This window comes from Fundulus heteroclitus, chromosome 1, assembly GCF_011125445.2.
Source record: "Fundulus heteroclitus isolate FHET01 chromosome 1, MU-UCD_Fhet_4.1, whole genome shotgun sequence".
NCBI lineage: Eukaryota > Metazoa > Chordata > Actinopteri > Cyprinodontiformes > Fundulidae > Fundulus > Fundulus heteroclitus.
The window spans coordinates 3,947,614-3,967,382 of NC_046361.1; the positions used below are offsets into that span (position 1 = coordinate 3,947,614).

Sequence of the window (19,769 nt, forward strand, 5' to 3'; positions counted from 1 at the left end):
ACCAACCAAAAAAAAAAAAAAAAACACCTCTTTCCTCACCCTGCAATCATCTGTTTTATTCATAAAAAGGATATCAAGAGGTACACTTTCAAATCATTCTGGTTTACTCGCTTTTAAAGCTTTCACCGCATAATTATATTCCGTAATTACATTTTCTGCAGCATTCCTTCAATGAAAAATAAATTACTTTCAGAAGGCATCAACCGAACTGATTTGGATGCTACGGTCGGATGTAAGGTTTGGTTAAACTAGGTATCACTAAACCCGAGTCTCCAGGCCTGCAGAATCAGAATCAACTTTATTTGCCAAGTTTAGAAATTTTATTTTGGATTCTAAGGCATAAGCATCGTGTAAAACACAAAAAAAACAGGCAGGCAGACAAACAGCAAGCAGACGGCAAACTATTATCTATCACAGAGAAACATTCAGGGAAAAGGTGAGAAGAAGGGCAGTTCCCCATACATGCATATCTAAGTATGTGCATTCCGATGTTAACTAGATCAAGCTATGTTTATTCCCATTTTTGTAGCACAACACAGTGTACGTCTGGAAACCAACATGCTTTGCCCATTATGAGCAGAAACAGAGCAGCAGGCTGACCTTTGCTACCATTGACAGGTTACTTATTTGGGCTCTTGACACCAAGCTAGTACCCGCTTCATTCACGAGATAAAGTCACAGAGTGCTCCTGACCTAGCCTCGTGAGACCATCCTGATCTCGCGAGCTTTCAAGGTTTCACTCGCAGATCAGTCTGGCTACTTTCCGTTGAAGAAAATTTGGAGCCGTTCACCAAATGAACGTCCAATCAGCGTTGGCTTTGAGGCAGGTTGAGGTGTGACGCAACGGGAAGCGCGACAGTTCAGTCTAAAGAACATGGCGGCTTCAGCCGATGAAACTAGCGTTAGCGTGACTATCGAGCAAGTTTTATCGGAATTACAGAGTATTTCTTTGCTGAGCTAACGAGCCTTTACCTGCAGCAGCAAGAGTAGCTTGGCTTGTGGTTGTGTTTTCGTTGTCGCTCGACGACGAATCTGATTGGTTTATTTGGCCCGTCTATCACCAACATAGGCCAATCAGCTAACCAGTATTTTCGCCCCTTCCCAAAATTACTTCAACGGAAGGTTTCCAGATGGATATGCGGAGCAAATCTATCTGGCGGAGTCAGGTAACTCCTGACCATGTAGTCATTGTAAAATCTTTCTGCATCACAGGATTATCATTAATACTTGTGGTGAACTATACCACTAATCCTCAGCACTTTGGGATATTGCATAGATCAGGCGCGTCCAATCACGACGGACTACTTGGAAGCAGCATTTAGGAGGATTTTAGATTTCAATGTCATCATTCTGCCTATCAATAATATATTTGGCCTGGTGGGCAGACGTGGACTGTCTGTAATGCCCACATTTGATGTGTAGTTTTCATGGCGGAGATGCTAACACTCAGCCAAGGTGGTTTGGACACTGATGAAGGAAAAAGGAGTCATGAAAGTATAGGTTAATCCTAATCAATACAGCAGTATATTCTAGTATAATATTATGGTTACATCCATTCCTGATATTGCGCAGCACTATTATACATATACCAGCAAGGGCAACCATGGCAGACATGAACATTGAGAAGATAAATCAAACAGCGTAGCTCGACCTTTCCACTGGCAGTCTGGGTATTATCAGGTTGCCGTGGTCACATGCTACATTTAAATACGAATCACCGGCAGCTAAATGCTTCTTTGCATCTGCAGACATAATTCAAAGCGTGACTTTTCCGTTATCCGTCTCTAGACTCGGAATCTGTTCCTTCGCTTGGAAATTAGACGATGAACATTCTGCTTTAGGAAAGCCTTATAATTAAGCCCTTTGAGACACCAGCTTTATTTCTATCTGAGAACAGCGCATCTATTACCTATGCACATATCAAGTCGGGACTATTGGTCTGATATGCTCCATCTCCCACTTCACCTGACAGGTAAACCCCATCTTTATCTTCTTCTTTCACACGGTCACGCCTTTTTTCTTTCCCTTTATCTGAGCCGGCTTCCCAGAGGAAATCAGATGCTAGGCAGCAGCCTGCAAAGTCCTTTAAGACCATGCCTGTTTTTCTTCTTTCTTTTTTTTTTAAAACTCAATGTTTTAAACGTCTTTACTTTGCCTTCCTTCGTTAGCTGGGGAAGAATATAAAAAGGATGAAGGGAGGATTAGCTCATGAAAGCAAAAGGGTGAGCAGGAAAAGGAAAAAAAAAAAGAGAAAGGGAGTTAAAAGTGAGGGGGCTTGTGCAGCTGGTTGCCACGGCTACGGAGAAGCAGCTGATTAGGGTGTGTGATGTGCGCGGGTCTGTCTGGATGTGCAGGTCCGGCTCTGCAGCTGATAAATGGGCCGCTACGGCGCGTGGAGAAAGGAGCATTTTAACGATCAGTAGCAGCATCTTGCCATTCATCAACCTGGACTTGTTGTTGCTTCTATGTTGCAACATAACAAGCTGCAACGCTCAAATCCCCTGATGGCGAAACCCCCAACCCCCCTGACCGTGACACGTACACAAACCAGACGTCGATTAACACCGCACATCCTCTTCCTCTTAGGCAAAACGGGGAGGAAGATGGATTGGAGTTCAATAAGTTGGGGACAAGGGGGAAAAAAAACCACTGTCTGCGATTGGCAATTGTGTTTTAACAACATCACTCCTTTCTTTGGTAAAAAGCCCAATGATGGCCACCAATACCACTATTTAAATTAATGCTTACACTCTTAAGTAATTAACTTACGTACTTCACTTTGTAATTTGTAACAATTCAGAAGCTAAGCAAGAAAATCGATTTTTTTCCCCCTGAAGAATGGTCAAAAAATTCAAAGTATTCCTTTGTCTTACTCACATAGCTGTGAGCTCAATGCTGATCATCTTTTGTTCCATATAGCCACCGTCTCCCGTCTGCACATGTGCAAACCATCTCAGTTTTGCCTCTTTGTTTTCCCTAAACCTTTCAACCTCAGCAAACACTCTACCATGTTTCCAATTCTGTCCATGGTAACGACCAATTAAAATCTTTATGTCTTTAGCTCCGTCTTCTCTAAGTGCCACAGTCTCTAAAGTGAACATGATAGTAAGCCTCCAACGTGTTGAAAACATGATCTTTTACTCTTAGAGCTATCCTTCTGTCAGAAGTCACCCCTCCATCCACTCTGCCTTGCCTCCGCTCTCTTCGCCTTTCTCATGCACTGTCCTTAGCTTTGGACGGTACATCAAGTTCTGAAACTCTTCCACCATCATTCTTTGTCATTCGTCTACCTGCTGCCTCCTCATTTACACACAATTGTTCCGCCTCGCTCTGACCGACTTTGTTCCAAAGCGTACCTACACCTTCACGCTATAGACCACAATATCATCTGCGAACATCACAGTCCACGTCAACATGTCCACCAGTACTGCAAACAAGAAGCCTTTTGGTGAGGTGCTTTTCACACACCTCACCATTGTCCGCCTGCCCATGTTGCCTGACTGGCACTCTCCTCACATACCTCTCCAAGTTTTTTTTCCACTTTCTTTTATCATATTTTTTGCTGCACATCAACAATGATAAAGTCCAGGTCCTTCTGACCTCTTCTGGAAAGAAAACATCATGTGCTGTAATCTGTCCACATGAAGCCTGTCTTGTTCTTCTACAGCTAACGTCAGCATTCATTTGCCATATCTTCAGAAAAGCCTTCCCTAGGCATTCTTCGTCTCAAGGATGGCGTTAAACTATTTGGTGAAAAAGCCAAAGCCCTCCAACTAAGATGTTGTTAGTATTTCATCTGAACTGAGTGGTTGCTGAAGAACTAGCGCTATATTCAGTCCCGGCAGGTTCAGAGTTAACTATTTTGAACCAAGTTCACAGCTCCGCCTTTAACTAGATCTCATTCATTATCAGATTTCGTCTAAAATAATCAATTTTAGACAAATGTCATCAAAATGACATCAAAGTGAGAAGCGTTCCTTTCACGTTGCCTACTTTGTGTTCAAATAGTTTTGAACACAAACTATAAAATGCGGAAGATTCCTCTGTTAGCTTATAAGAATGTAATTTAAAAGTGCCCTATTTACAAATCTTCAGTAAAGTTACACCTTTGACTTTAAGCAGATGAGTAACAGCCTAAATGAAAAATGATATTCCAAATACTATTCATTAAAACTAATCAAAGGTTGGAGGACCTGTGCCTAGGCTGTATATGTGCTTGTAACTCTCAGTTTAACATATTTCACCAGCTTGTGCATCTGGTTCCAACATCAGATTGAGACACGCTGATCTTAACAGATATAACACGCTTTCCAGCAACACAAAGCACACAATGTCCACAAACCGGCTACTGGAGGCAAAAAAAACTAGTTCAAGCAGGCTAAAGGTAGAGATTGTGACACATGTGTCAGTCACATGCAGAGAAGAACCCAAGGCAATGGGCATCCCTAGCTAGATTTATCTATCAATAAAAGCTGACCAAGATTCCGCCGTTTACAATCGGAAACATTCTTGTTCTCATAGGCAGCTTGTTTTTATCGTGTAACTCTCCATCTCTAAAGAACGACGACTTGACCAAAACAATCCGGACCAACCAGTCCTGTTCTGGAAGAATGGAGGAATGAGCCCACAGAACAAAATGGAGAGTTACCGCATGCCAAGCTCTGCTGTAGGTCTGATGAGATGGCAAAGAGACAAAGAAATCCATCACAGTGACGATTTAAGGTTAATGTGGGCAAAGCAGTAAAGCTCAACTTTCTGTTGGGCTCTTTTTGGCAATAAGACAACAATTCCTATTGCCACAGTGCCAGACAGGGGACAAAGAAACATTAATGTAGAGGGTTTGGCGATCTCAGTTTCTTCAAACTAGGGTGAGACATCTTCTTCAGGTGGAGTCAAAAAGAATCAACACCCAGCAATCCCCAGGTCAGGCACGCTCAATACTAGTGCAACATACGAAAGCACAACTTCATCAGTGATCTTATGTACACACCCCTGCATAACTCTGAAGGTGGTTTGGATTCAATCAGCATTATTTACACAGGGCATGTGTGAGTATGGACACATATAAGCTGAGTCAGAAGCTACCAGATGTGAGTTGGGCCGAAGGTAAAAAAAAGTCAACAAGTCACAGTAAATTAGAGTCCATTATTTTGTTTTTGCATACGATACAATAATTCTCCCTTCTCTGAAAATCAAGACGGCTATAAGAGCCATTTTATTTACAAAGATGCTAAAGATGTTGAATCAGAAAGGATCAGGCTTAGAGGGAACAGCTCTCTGAAAGGCCAAGAGAACCTCCTACTTCATTGGTTTGTACAGGCCTGATGGTCAGCAGGACCTCTGGAAAACATTTGAAGCTTTCTTCAGTGCTGGCTGTAGCTGAGCAACACTTCCCCCCCAAGTTGCAACACTTTGGTAGCTGACACGCGAACAACTCATGGCTGCGGTGTCCCTTGGCAAAGAATGCGGCGTGCAACACTGTCGCTTCGTGTGTTTTTGTTTATTGAGCAAAAAGTTCCCGTCACGTCCCGCTGGCTGAAGAAACGCTGTTTACATCAGGAACGCGCGGAGGAGACGCCGTGTTCCGGCTGGGGAGACTGACTGTGACGTCAGGCGGGGCTGAGAGCAGCCAGCGAACGCCGCGTCCTCTGATTTCCACTGTGACAGACGCTCCACGACGGGATTAAGGGATCGGCAAGATGAGGAGACGCAGCTGATGGGCTCAGATCCACATAAACCTCCTGACACAGAGCTGACGTGATGCGAAAGTGCAAGTCAGAGGACAGACTGAATGGCTGACTGTATCCTGGATGAGAAACACGCTGGGGAGAACTTTGTGCCGCAAAGCCACGCCATGAAGAAAACGTTGTCAGGTCCACCGCGACACAATCTACCCACTGTTACACTTTCTGTTTACAGTCATCATCTCTGAGACAGTCCGACTATTTAATTACAGTCCACCTGTGTAAATTCATTACATTGGAGACGGTTTCAAAAGACTTCCTTTATTATTCTATACACACTGTAATTAACTGACAGAGGTCTGGGTTAGTATCTCGCTGTTTACAGAGGCACACCTGATTATGAAGAAAAGAATAACCAGGGAGGTACACATCTGGCAAAACACAGCTACACGCCAGGGATGGTGTTGGCGAGCACGTCTACAATAGGACACTTTTAGGAGAGCTGTGCCAAGACAGCGAGATCTGATGATGAGAAGTCTGTCAACTTGTCTGTGGCGTCCCTTCTGAGTTAAACACTGACAGCAACTCCTGTCTCAAAGTTTGAAAAGGAACAGCTACGCTTAAGACACTACGGCACGTTGGTTTATCCATCAACTCCTCTACAACCAGGACGGTCAGAGTTGAGTTTCCCTTCCAGAAGGAACTAAGGCACACAGCTTTTCCTTTATGAATGTCCTCAACTGGGTAGGAAAAAACAACAACAACAACAACCCAGAATTAGCACGACTGAGGCTACGTTCACACTGAAAGGCTTAATGTGGCGGCCCGAGCGACAGACCTGCATGATATTCATGTACAGATGCAACGCAGAGGCGCTGCGACGCGATGTGACACGAAGGGAGGCAACAGACGCGTTTCTTGTGTCGCAAAAAGGCCCGGTTCTGGTGATTAAAGCGAAGCCAGAGCAACATGAAACCTGCAGCGGACGCAAAGCTTGTTGGGAGTTGAAAAATCTGAACGTGTGTCGCGTCGCTACAACCAATCAGGATGCGGATGTGGATGTGACGTGGGGTGAAGAACTGTGGTGCATTCAACATGTAGACAGGCTGATAGTGGCAGTCTGCGGTCGGCCTGTTGAATGACTCAACCAGTTATTACTACTGAGACGAGTGCAGAAAGGAGCAGGGCTGGAGTGGCAGTTAAGTGAAAGTGTCCCTAGACAGCCCCATTGTACTGCTGCATTTCTGGCTTGTCGCCCGCTGTGCAGCTGTTGTCGATAATGTCAGGAGAGCGACAGCACGCAAAATTGGTGAAATCGCGTTTGGTGTGAAAGGCGCTAAAAGTTCTGAGTAAAATAACAGAAGTACACCTGAGAGGAATGCCTGGATAAACAGACGTTTACCCTTTACCATTTATCTCACTCTGCTGAGTTCTCCTACTGCTCTCCAATTTGCATTGTTTGTTATTTCAGCTTTTAACTTTTTGTTCCGTCTTTTCTTTTCCTTCATAGTAGGTACACCTGGTCTGGCGTTCTGTTAGCTGTGACATCATCCAGGGCAGGGAATTCATCCACTATTGCCATATAACATAGAAAGGGTTCCTGGATCAATGTGTTATTTTGTATTTTGTGTCTCTGCTCTGTCTTCCCCAGTCGGTCGAGGCAGATGACCATTCATACTGAGCCTGGTTCTGCTGGAGGTTTTTCTCCCTGTTAAAGGGGAGTTTTCCTCTCCACTGTCGCTTCATGCTTGCTCAGTATGAGGGATTGCTGCAAAGCCATCAACAATGCAGACGACTGTCCACTGTGGCTCTACGCTCTTTCAGGATGAGTGAATGCTGCTTGGAGAGACTTGATGCAATCTGCTCGATTTCCTTAGAGAGGACATTTTTTGACCAATCTGATGATTTGATTGAATTTGACTTTGTAAAGTGTCTTGAGATGATGTGTTGTTTTTCAAAAGTCATATTTTCATTCGTAAAGCTTGCAAAACTGTATTATAAGCACTGAATATTAGGTTGTCGATCACTGCACCTGTTTACTATTTAAAAAAAAAAGACACCTTATTGGCACCTTACAGTCATGTGACTGTAAGGTGTCATGTGAGAATCATGTGACAGTCATGTGACTGGACACTGAGTATCCACAGCCAGGAGTGTCGTTAAGGCACAAACAAAAGGAAATCCTGCTTGAAAGTGAAAGACCAAATTCTCCAAAACTTGCCCAACAAACTGGAGGTGCTTCTGAACGGCTGGACCTCAGTTTTGATTTTGATCATTTCTTTAAACATTTCTTTCCCCACCTATAGAGTCTGTGTCGCCCACACCATCATGCCGCTCAAGTACAAACTAATCCAAAGCAGGACAGCAGAGAGCACTAGAAAGAGTCGCTCCTATAGGCACTCCCTCCTCTTATTGGACTTTAAATTATAGCGAGAAGAAAGCAGTGGAGATAGCTTTTGTTTTCAGTTTGCTGTGTTTCTCTCCTGCCATGGTGACCTTTCACCCTCAGCACAGGGTGGGTCCAGCAGAAATTACTGAATGACTGATTCTTGTGTATACAGACAGTAACGTCAGTCTTAAGAGTCAGAATTCGGCTCCGCAGCATAACAAATGATTTACAATTTAAATGTCCTCCTAAATGTAATGCCTTCCTTATCATTAAAATTACTGTATTCAGTTTTACACAACTTTTTCTTTATCCCGGTCAAGTTGTGTCATATGTGAGCCTAGTTAAGATGTGACGGCAACAATGCAAAGGCCTGTTCCTGCGTCCTTATCAATGTCCTAATCATCTCCACGAGTTCCACTTCTTCCTGCTCCTCCTTACGGCCTTCCGTCCCGTTTGCATCCTTATCACAATTGCCAAGGCATTTAAAAGGATAAGGGGGGGGCAGGTCTGACGCCCAAGATCCCACAGGACCAGCGGAGGAAAGAATAATTGTGGAACAGAGAACGAAGGAGTGAAAAGCTCATTAGATCTCACAACTCAGGCATTTAGTTTCTGCCTTTTTTTTTTTTTTTTTTTTTAAAGGTCAGGCAGCAGCGTAGTGAGGTCCTGGTAAAAGACTGATACTACTTTATAAAACAGTCAAAAAGCCAACCACTGTGAAGAGATGATAGAAAAAAATACATGTTAGATCTGCTGATCCCTGAAGAGGAGGGCATCCATTCGACTGGTAATGTAAAAAATGTGCATGTCTTAAAGGGAGACCTTGGTTTTCCATTCCTCGACACGCCTGCATGTGGTTCCCCTCGGCTTACTTTCTGGATTCGCTGCTCGCAGTGTGACAATGTGACGGGTTAAAGCTGACAGGCAGCAGTATTCAGAATAGGACTCAACTCTGAATTTAAACAGCATGGTCGTGGCAGAGAGAAAGCGCTGGGATGAATGGGTTTTTATGTTTGAGGGTGAAGGCCTTTGGGAAACTTTAGGTTAGATGAAGACCACACAAGGCCGTTTAAATGGTCAACTTTTAGATCTACCGCTAATCTTTTACTGAGTTAGTGAATTCTGCTGTTTTTCAGCTTCTGCATTTAACATGGTAGACCTCAGCATTCTCAGCTCCTCTTTGAGATGTATTGTTGGTTTTAAAGAGTCAGAACTGAGGCTACTGCAGTGGTTTCAGCTTTATTTGAGAGGCTGAACTTTTATAATCAGGCTAAGTGACGTACTATACAGCTCCTCCCTCTTGTGTCGTCCCTCAGAGGCCAATTCTTGGACCTATTGATTTCATTTATTGTCTACCTTTGGGTTCAAATAAAGAAAAATAAATGCAGGTGACTCAAAGATTAACTTACCACTAAAGCACAATACCATTATCCAACTAAAAGGCTTTTTAAGATGATCAGACGACATTTAAAAGATATAAAAAATAAATAAGAGAAAACAGAAGTCTTATATTTTGGAACATTCAACTTTTATAGATTTGGCTCCAACTTACAAACTGGGGAGTGTTTCTAGTCAGCAGCTCCAAATGTGCTAAACAAACAACGAGTCCTGTTCTAAAAGCTTCTTTCAGTTATGAATCATGTCGGCCATGTCCCTCCGTTGTTTGGTGAACTTTAAAAAGTCACTAACACATCTTATTCATCCAGTCTGGACAGCTCTAACAACTTTTACAAGAGCGTCAAGGTGGCAGATAAACTAAATGCAGTTGGTCCAAAAAATGCTGAACCTACATTCAGGGATGCTGCAGTACTTTGCCCTGTACAGGTGGATTACCAGACATCTCAGTTGTTCACCTCCACCTTTTCAGTCTGTTTTCCATACTGTGGAAATGATCAGGGGATGCAACATGCTGCAGCATGGTTCATCCAAACCAGAACACACATCAGCCCTACTGTCTAACTCTAGCTGCCTGGGATCAAGCGTTTGATCCTCGTTCGTCTTTACACCCTAGAATGGGTCCTAACAAAGCGATCTTTTGACTCCTACTTGTTCCCAGGTCCAGATTAAAGCAGAGGGGTGCGGGCCGTTGCAGGATCAGCACTAATGTTTGTGGAATCGTGCGGGCCTGAGGTCAACCGCTGTTGCTTTTAAACATCGAGGCTGTTCAACCAGCCTCGGTGCGCCTTTCCGCGCAGTATCTGGCAACGCCGCGTGAAAACAGAGCATCGCTGCTGGCCTTTCGTGGAACGGTGCAGGGCGGTGGAGGAACTGGCTCAAAGTTTGATGGATATCGTCCAGGCAGAAGAAAGCTTCCCAAACACACGGAGATTTAATGATTAAACCCCCCCTCAGTGATAACATGTGTGATTGTCCGTGCCAAGCCAAGAAGTGCCAGGAAGCTTTCTTTCTTCTACTTTTTGGACCTTGAAGGCGACACCGTGCATGTATGTGTGTGTGTGTGTGTGTGTGTGTGTGTATGCTTGAGTTGAGCCGGCGGTGAGACCATGAATTAAAGAGGAGATTAATGAGTCAGGACAAGGAGGCTCAGACTCCAATCTGTTCCCTGCCGCACTCTGGGGGCCGTTTCTCTACAGAACCCAATTCTGTCAGCAAACACACACACACACACACACACACACACACACACACACACACACACACACGTCTTATTTGTACACCGATGAGACGCAGCAGGAAGACTAAGGACTGTGGACTGCGTGCGCTGGTCCGGCGGAGACAGCAGATGTTTGGGACAGCGGAGAGAACGGCGAGGGGAAGCGAGCTGGAGGGAGAACGGCGGCGGAGGAGGAACACCAGGAAGGGACGTCTTCAGCTACAAAACGCCGCGCCCTGTAGGCCGTCGCCCCACCCTGACACCTCACCATGACCCAGAGAACTGCCATCTGTCTAAGAGCTGAAGGAGAAAAGCGCCGAGCGGACTGGGGCGGGACGCAGCGGAAGAACAAAGAGGGCCCCAAAACAGACAGAAAGGAGACGAGAGGAGAGCAGCGGGAGGAAACGATGGCGTGTGTCGTCCAAGTCACTTAAAGTGTGACGAGTTGAGAAAAAAAAAAAAAAGGCTTTTTCTCAGAAACACTCCACAGATGAAAATCTAGCAGCAGGCGACAACTTCCCTTTATGTTCTCCAGTTGGCTTATTTTCCCCTTTCACTGCAAACCTGCTGATTAAAGCTTCTTCTATTACTGCCCCCCCGCCCCCCACGCCCCCGGCCATTCATTGATGACTGGAGCCGTGGTGGCTCTGGTGCTCTTTATCATCGTTTATTCCTCTGTAAGTACTGTACATTATCATGAAAGACTCATCTGCCTCCTCTATCCAGCCCTCGCTCCTCCAAATTTAATATAAAGCGGGAGATTTACTAATCCCGTGATATGCTTCATAATCTGATCATGGATATGAACACGGAGAGGGGATGGAGACGGGGTACGGCAGAGAAAAGCCAGACGGAGAGGAGGATGGCGAGGGGGAAAACGGGAAGGAAAGGAGAGACGGATGGTAAGGCTGCAGGAAGACAGACGGAGACGTCTATGTTTCCCGTTAGGAAGGAGAGAAAAGGTAGGGAGAAAATGAGCAGAGAGGAGGAGAGTGGAGAACAGACGTAGATGGAAGGGGGGGGCGGGTTACTCGCTTGTGACCCCATTTCTCCACTAAGCTCTAAAAAAGTGGAGCAGCGCGGAGGCATCTGACTGCAGCGTCTGCAGCTCGTCGCCGCCGTGCAGCCGCTCCGTGGAGCTGTGAGCTGCAGAATTCAGGCTGCTTGACCTATTGACCCACATTCTGCTTCCTGCTGGAGCTGAGTCACTGCCACCTGCGTCTGCCCCTTCCTGTCCTCGGCTCCTTTGCTCCCGCGCACCGCCGTCACAGCTGGAAACGTCTGGAAACGTACGGAGCGCCCACGGGACAAACGGGAGCTTGTGATGCGGCAGAAAGGCAGCGCCGCTGATGTGTACGTGCGGTGTGTGCTGTGCTGCGCTGCGCCGCAGGCCTGCAGGTCTCCTCCCTCACATGACAGACCCATGCTCTCACCAAGCCTGTAAACACATATACGCGCATAGGAGAGCTGTTGTCCACAAGCCTGGTTGTTTCCAGCTACTGGAAAAAAATGATATATATTATATAAAAACGGAGCAGAGGAGAAAAACATTGCTATGAATGGGTGTATTATTTCTGATCACCTAAGCATCAGCACGTACACAAGCACCATGAATGCCTCCTTATATTGCAGATTGCAGCCGTTCCCACCGACACAGAGCGGTGCACGGCTGTAAAGAGGAAGGATGCAGCATTTGCCACATTTATTACTGATGAACATCTGAAAAGCCTCATTCAGACCCCGTTTTGACTGCAGCTACCTCTGCACGTCTTCTTTGGGCTTATCTGTCCCAGCGTGGCACATCTGGAAGCGGACATTTCTGCCTACGGTTCCCAGCAGAACAGCGCTTAGCTTTGTTAGGTGAACTGGTGCTTCTGTAAACGTGACGTTTTAGGCGCTGCCACAGACCGGGCTGCACGCTTAGCGCCGACATCCTGCAGGACGGCCAATCCCAGGCCGGGTTTTCTTCTCATTTAGCTCCACCCATCGTCCCCAAACAGCTCTGGCCAGGTCCTTGTCCCTGCTGAAGGAGAGCATCCTGTCCTCCATGTCTGCAGTGTCCACCACATAGCTGTTAATAAACAGGAATACACGTGGCTTTCATTGAACAACAGCTTTCTGTTGGTCGCTGTTCTGTGGAAACCAGATCTGTGGAGCGCTGGTTGTACATAGTTTCCTTCAGGAGCAGCAGACAAAGGGCCACAGAGAGAAATGCACACCACACTTTTCAGATTTCCCTGCCAGGCTACTACCCTTCCCTTGGACACATAATGTAGGGTATTAGTACATAATGTAGGGTATTAATGGTAGGTAGGGTTAGGCACTGCAGTAATCAGATGTTTTCTCAGACACAAGCATTAACAATGAAATCCTGCTGCATCCTCCTCAGAGACGAGCCATGCATTTGGAGGAAAAGCGTGCGGATAGTCCGGAGAACCAAATCAACACTCGGCTAAAAAACAAGAACACGCAGTCCTGATAAAGATGGAGGCGGGTGAATCCCGCAGCCCGTCTGCCGCCGTTCTCCAGCCGCGACCCTCGCTTTTGACACGTGAGCCAGCGGTCACCTCCGATGTCACCAGGCCAAAGCGCGGCTTTAATATATGCACGCAAAAACAATAGAGCGGGGGGCATGGTTGAGCAGCTACATTCACGTCATCGCCCTGCATGGAGCCGCCCACCGCGCTCAGCCGTTTATTGACACCGCCTGAGCAAAAGTGGCCGCCATTGATCCGACGCATAGAAAGGGACTGTGGCAGCTTTGTCTCAGCGAGGGCTCGCTGCGGCGCCGGTCCGAGGATGAGACAAAGGCAAAAGTGGCTTTTTTCCGATGAGACGTCCTTTGTCTGCGGAGCGGCGACACACCTGTGTGGCAGAACTAAAGGCGGAACTAGAGGCTCATTTCTGTCTTCTTCGTGGGTGTGTGTGTGGCCGCGTCTTCTTTGTTTGAAGAAGTCACGTGACCAGTCTGACTTGGCGCCGTCCCCTCCCCTCTGCAGTGCGCCACCATACAATAAAAAAAAGAAGAAAAAAACACTCGCTCATATATAAGACGACAATAACATGAGGAGAGTGTCTGGCTCCAAACGGCCAGCAAACTTCAGCAAATACAGAAGTCTGCAAGTTCAGAAAACAGGCCATTAGTGGAAGAGACGACGGGAGGGGGGGTGAAAAGGATGAAGGGAAAGACGGAGGCAGCTGTGGAGCAGGGCGGGGGGGTGTAGGTACGCCTGGATGTAGCGGGAGGTGGGGGGGGGGGTCGATGAAGCTGATTTTGATGTTACAGCTGTGAGTGTTGTGTGTTTTCCTCTGTAGCAGCTGTGAGAAAAACACCAGACTGTGTGGTTAGAAGTCTGCGTTGCATTTAGTCGCTGCAGTCTGGGCGTGAGAGAAAGCCACTGCAGGGACACGAGGGGAAGAACTTCAGAAAAGATCATCGATATCAGGACGAGGCAGCGATGGAAGTGCAGAAAGAAAATAAGGCGCAATAATCAATTCGGTGGCTGGAGGAGGTGTGAGTGTAAAGGAGACGCAAGGACACCGAGGGGGAGATGTAAAGACGCCGAAGCCTGGGATGGGGGGGGGGGGGCGGCCCACATGGGTCCCATGGGTGAGATTTCCTGCTCCTGGGCGATAGAGCAGCCTGACAGAGGACGGCGGCGGCGTAAGCGTGCGTCTGATGTGCATGTTAATTACAGAGCAGCAGCGATAAACAGGTCGGCCCCGGAGAGCGGCCCGCTGGAAGCTCCGCCCCCCCCCCCAGTCACAGCCGCTCAATGAACGCAGCCTCTGAGCCTTTAATTACATTCTGAGTCCATTCCACCTCAGCGTCCGCTCAGCCTGCTCACACCCGCAGTCACACTGACACAGAGACACCTCCCCGCACCCCCGGTTAGGGGGGGACGGAGAGAAAGGTCTGAGGACGCATGAAGCTTGTGCTGCAGCAGCAGCAGCTGACAAAGAGATCCTCGCTTTAATGTGAAAACGGCTCCTATGTTTCCATACGAGCTCAGAAGATCCTCGGCTGCACAGTGACTGGCCCCCCCGCTGCTGGTAATCTATATAAAGCCCCTCTTTCTAAAACATCTGGGAGCAGACTGGGATTTAAACGCTGCTGGAGTTCATGATGCCCGTACGGGCCAGAAACATCTCCCCCATCGCCCTTCATTCTCCTGACTGACGTACCAATAACTGTGCCGTCAGGGTCAGATGTTTGAAAATGGTTTATTTTCCCCCGTTCAGGATTGTGCAACTTCAAGAACGGATGATTTCATTTTAAGGCTCTCCCTTAGTTTCAACCGGGCCGTGACTGAACGGCAGCGTTTCCACCAACGGACGGGCTTTTCTCGTCAGTTCCTGCTAAATATATTAACATTTGGCCCATGCAAGTGAACTTCATTTTTTTTTAAAGGGTAATTTCCCAAAACACGGCGCGGTGTCTGGTAAAGTGATACAGAGGGAGAAGGCTCGCCTCAGACCGCCGTAACGCTGCGGCGGCGCTTCTGGGTCGGCTCTGGTGGACAAAAGAGGAATCTATCAGGTTAAGCAGACACGGCCTGATTATAGAGGCGGGTTATTAACGGGGAACTACTGATGAAACGCTCTTTACTTGTATTTCTCTACCCAATCATCCGCTCTGAAACCACTCTCTATTTCCCGCCTGGTTCTCACGCGCGCTAAATCAGACCAAGGGCTCATTTAAATGCTCGACGTGTCACGACGGCACTCGCAGATTAAAAAAATGAAGAACGTAGATCCACTTCACATAGAACAAAAAGGCGTCCTCTCGTGGTTAACTTCTCTGTGGCCTTACTGAGACCACCGCGGGCCGTCCACTGGACTAATGGCGTCCCTTTCCTCGCCCTCGTCCCCATCCAGCTCCAGCCCAGCGTCCCGTGGCAGCGAGCTTCGCCTTTATTAGGCGTTCAGGGAGGAGAGAGGGGGAAAAAAAAACACCACACTGTTTTCCCCGCTAGCTGCTTCAGATATTATTCATCTCTAATTGGTAATAACCCCCCCCCCCCCCCCCCACCCTGAGGCAGCTCAATCTCCTCTAAGTAATCACTGCCATCGCCTGCTCTGGTGGAAGCGGCATTATTAGGTCGATGGCACCGTCTCTACCTCCTGTCTGCTGAGCAGGTTTATTATCCCGCCATGTACGGCTTCGCTCTGCTGCTGCTTTTAAAGCGCCGAGCTGCAGACGGGGAATCCGGCACAAGCCCATTTATCTCGCATCCTCAGATGCGATGGGGGAAGCCGGCAGCCCGGACAGGGAAGGCAGTCAGCGACGGGTTCATTTGAGCTGAGCCTCCCACCGCCGCTCTCTGTTGTGCAAAACACCTTTCACTTTTCCAAACTCCACCCCCCCCCCCCCCCCCCCCCAGCTTAGGAAGATGCCCGTCATTTTCCTCTGCAGGCTTTTTGAACTAAAGTGCACCAAACAGGCTCCTGACTGCAACCTCCCACAGGAACGCAGGCTTTATGCACTATTTCATTTTAAATTCCATTTCATGCGTTCCCAGGCTGATATTTCTAGATGTAAAGGCCGATCTCACAGCTTTCTGGACATTTCAGTAAAACTTATTAACGCATAAAGTGCCTGAATGCTAATCAGGGCTTAATAGCTCTAAAGTCAACAGACGAAACAAAACAGTGCTGGAACTGGACGATATTCTGGGCCCATATTAGTGTGTTTTCCTGCGTCGGCAGATACGCGCGTGCGTTTGCCGATCCATCAGCACGCAGGTTCAGACTGTTTACGTTTCTTTTTATCCATTTATTTTTACCGTTTTATTGCCGTTAAATATTCTGAGGAAGATCATTTGCACTACAAAGGCCTCGTGCAGCTACATAAACTGCACAAACATTTAAGTTTGCTTTTATTTTTAGATATTTAAGCGTTCTACACTGTTCGCCATCCATTGTTAATAGGTTATGTTTGTTTTGCTAATGAACATTTTCTTTGTTTAAATTGAGACTTGTGTAACATTTGTTATAGTCTCTTTTTTAATCTATATTTAAGCTATATCAGCTTCAATAACAAGACCCCCACCACAAAAAAATAAATGTCAACTAGAAAAAGCTGTTCCTGCGTAACAGCGAGTGAGAATGCTAATCTGCAGAATGATTGATCAGAAGATGCAGAAAACATTGAAATCAGATTTGAAGAATTTGAAAAAATTTAAGAATTTGAAGGGATTTGAAGAATTGGAAAAATTTGAAAAATTGGAAGAAATAGAACAATTTGAAAAATTTGAAAAAATTGAAGAATTTGAAAAATTTTAAGAATTTGAAAAAATTGAAGAATTTGAAAAATTTGAAGAATTGGAAGAAATAGAACAATTTGAAAAATTTGAAGAATTTGAAAAAATTGAAGAATTTGAAAAATTTGAAGAATTTCAAAATTTTGAGGAAATTTTAAGAATTTGAAAAAATTGACAAATTTGAAGTAATTTGAAGAATTTGAAAAAATTTGAAAAATCTGAAAATTTTCAAATAATTTGAAGGAATTTGAAAATGTTGGAAAATTTGAAGATTAAGAACAGTTAGAAGAATTGGAAGTATTTGAAGAATATGAAGAATTTGAAGCAATTTGCATTGATGGCTGAACACATCAGAACAGTTACTGGGTTTTGTCGGCAGCTCAGCTCTTCACCAGACTCTCTCCGGCTGGTGCGTTTCCACATCACCAATGACTTTGCCTGAAAAGATTGCTTCATTCACATCAAACATGCAAGGTCGGCTTCTTCTCCCCGGGTTTCGATTCCTCCAGACGGCTGAAACGACAACAATGAGCTGCCGAGTGCGGGGGGACTGGGGGGGGTTTCAGCGCAGAGTGAGACCTCGCTGCTTCTCGGGGCAGACTCATATTTCATCAGCTAACGGTAAGAGCACACCTGCCTCACGGCTAGACCCGCATCTGCCAACGGCTTTGACTTCGCTCCTGTGAGGAGAAGGAGGAGGAGGCGGCGCCGGGGGAAAAAGGGGAAATATGAAGAGACGCTAAAAAAAAAAAAAAAATCCCCCAACAAAGTCTCGCGTGGGTTTTACCGAGAGAACAGTGTGTGTGGTTCGGGGAAAGCGTAGGCAGATTTATAAGTGAAAGCTATGATGATAATGGGGGGGGGACTAAATGCACAGGGAAAAAGTCCCGGCACTGTGGCGGGAAAGCACCTGCAGGAGGGCAGGTTTTAGTTTGACTAGCACGCCACGGGTCAGAGTCTCTCAGCCTCTCTGGAGTGAATGGATCAGAATAAGAGCGTCTGAGCCAAGGAGGAAGGATGTGGCATCATGTGCTGCAGACAGTTTCAACCGCAGGAGAACCGGTGGAAGTGAAAGCGCCCGCCTCCACCGTTCATTCAGCATTCCTGGCCCGCCGTACGCAGACCTGCCCGCTCGCTTGGCCCGGCCCACGCGCCTATCTGGGCCAGGAATCATCTCGCCGGACGTGTTGCAGAGCCAAACGCCGTGGAGCAGGAAGCCGGACATCATGATGACGGATGTGTTGATTAGCAACAACGGCGGGAATGTCAACATGCAAGTCAGGATGGCAAATCTAGGCCGACCTGCCCATGGCTCATGTCTTCCACCGAGAACACCAAACTGGTAACCAGGGACAAACTGTCCCTGCAGTAAAACTAAATCTCATCACTATCACATTAAACCATGTGGGATCCATGTGGGATTGTGTTTCCATGAGTCAGGCCAATGCTAGGCATGCTAACAGCAACAAGCTGCTAACAGGTGCTGAAGGTTTTAACGTGCCTGCAGGCCATGATGGTGTGAGCGGGACCAGAATCAGCGGGTTAGTGGGTTCTGTGGGACAAATGAAAGCCAAAAGGCCGACCCTTTGATGAGCGCTGAACACATGGTACGGCAGCGTGACCCGGTTGAACAGCGATGCCACCGAAGGAAGCGGACTCCAATGTGCGAGTGAATTATTAAACTAAACCATAAAACTTAAGAGAAGCATTAGGAAATGGGCATGTTTCAGCTCCATGGGGCCTGACTGGTGTCATTATCAGGAGGGAAGGAGATTTGGACCGCTGAGTGTGTGCAGCTCATGGTGGACGTAATGTCCATCCCCCTGGACGATGTTCTGTAGCAGAGGCTCATGGGTAAACTGACCTGAGGACGACTAGATTACAGCCCAGGTGCCCTACGTTGTCCATTTGAGCTTCATAACCGCCGTCCCTCAGGAGGTTTCTGCACCTGGAAACCTGGGTTAAGGTACGGGAACACACACGGTTCTCTCCACCGTTAACACTGCTAACCACAGCTGGGCTAACTGCTCATATAAGACGCTAAAGACGGTTTAAAATGGGAACTCTGCTTTAAGATAACAGCGGTGAGAGTCAGAATCCCATCCAACGTGTCAACCTTCATGTATAAGAAAAAACCAGACATGGGTGGGATAGTCCCGATCGGGGGGCGGAGCATCTGCTACCGGTGGAGCAGGTGCATTTCAAGGTGGGAACAACAACTGTATGGACGTCGTAAAGTTTTACAGTTCCAACACAACAATATCCTGTGGGCCGTTTGCTAAAGCAGAGCGCCTCTGACCGACGCTCCGGCATCAAACACTCCAACGGCTTTACTGTGTATGCTCAAAGGCTGCTGCACAAACAGCCCCACTAATAAGTTCTGCCGCTGCGCTCCCATAAGCTGGGCCGGCCGTCTCCATAGCAGCAACCTTTGACCTGTTGTTATCCAGCGGCGGGTGACTATAAACAGACCCTCCCCTGCTGCTCTATATCATAAAATCAAATGGCTGGGACAAAGCAGAACAGCTGACCTCCACCGTCCTGGAGGTGAGCCGCCGCGCACAACACAACCCTCACCAGCCTGTTCCACGCAGAACAACTAAAAAACAGAGAGACGGCTTTCATGTGCATGCAGCTGCTTTGGCAAAGAGCACAGGGGGGGAAAGGAAAGAGCGCGGTGCTGATAAACTGGTCAGATGGGGGGGGAGAGGGGACACAAAGCACAGAGCCCATCAACCCACCACGCTAAAACAAAGGAGTATGAGGAAAAGCCCGCACTGCACCCCCCCCCCCCCTCCCCCGTCAGGAGAACCTCCATC

At 47.0% G+C, this 19,769-nt stretch overlaps 1 protein-coding gene and 1 long non-coding RNA gene across 2 annotated transcripts in view; both read right to left on the reverse strand.

Annotated features, from left to right (window-relative positions):
• The window catches only part of bcl2l1 (BCL2 like 1), a 36,565-nt gene that overhangs the window by 9,453 nt on the left and 7,343 nt on the right, over nt 1-19,769 (reverse strand). The gene's annotated exons all lie outside the window — the stretch shown is intronic.
• Nucleotides 457-3,906, reverse strand: LOC118566600. The gene is made up of 2 exons (XR_004933137.1): nt 1,179-3,906; nt 457-693 (listed from the first exon to the last, which is right to left on the reverse strand). It is a non-coding gene; the product is annotated as an uncharacterized LOC118566600 (long non-coding RNA).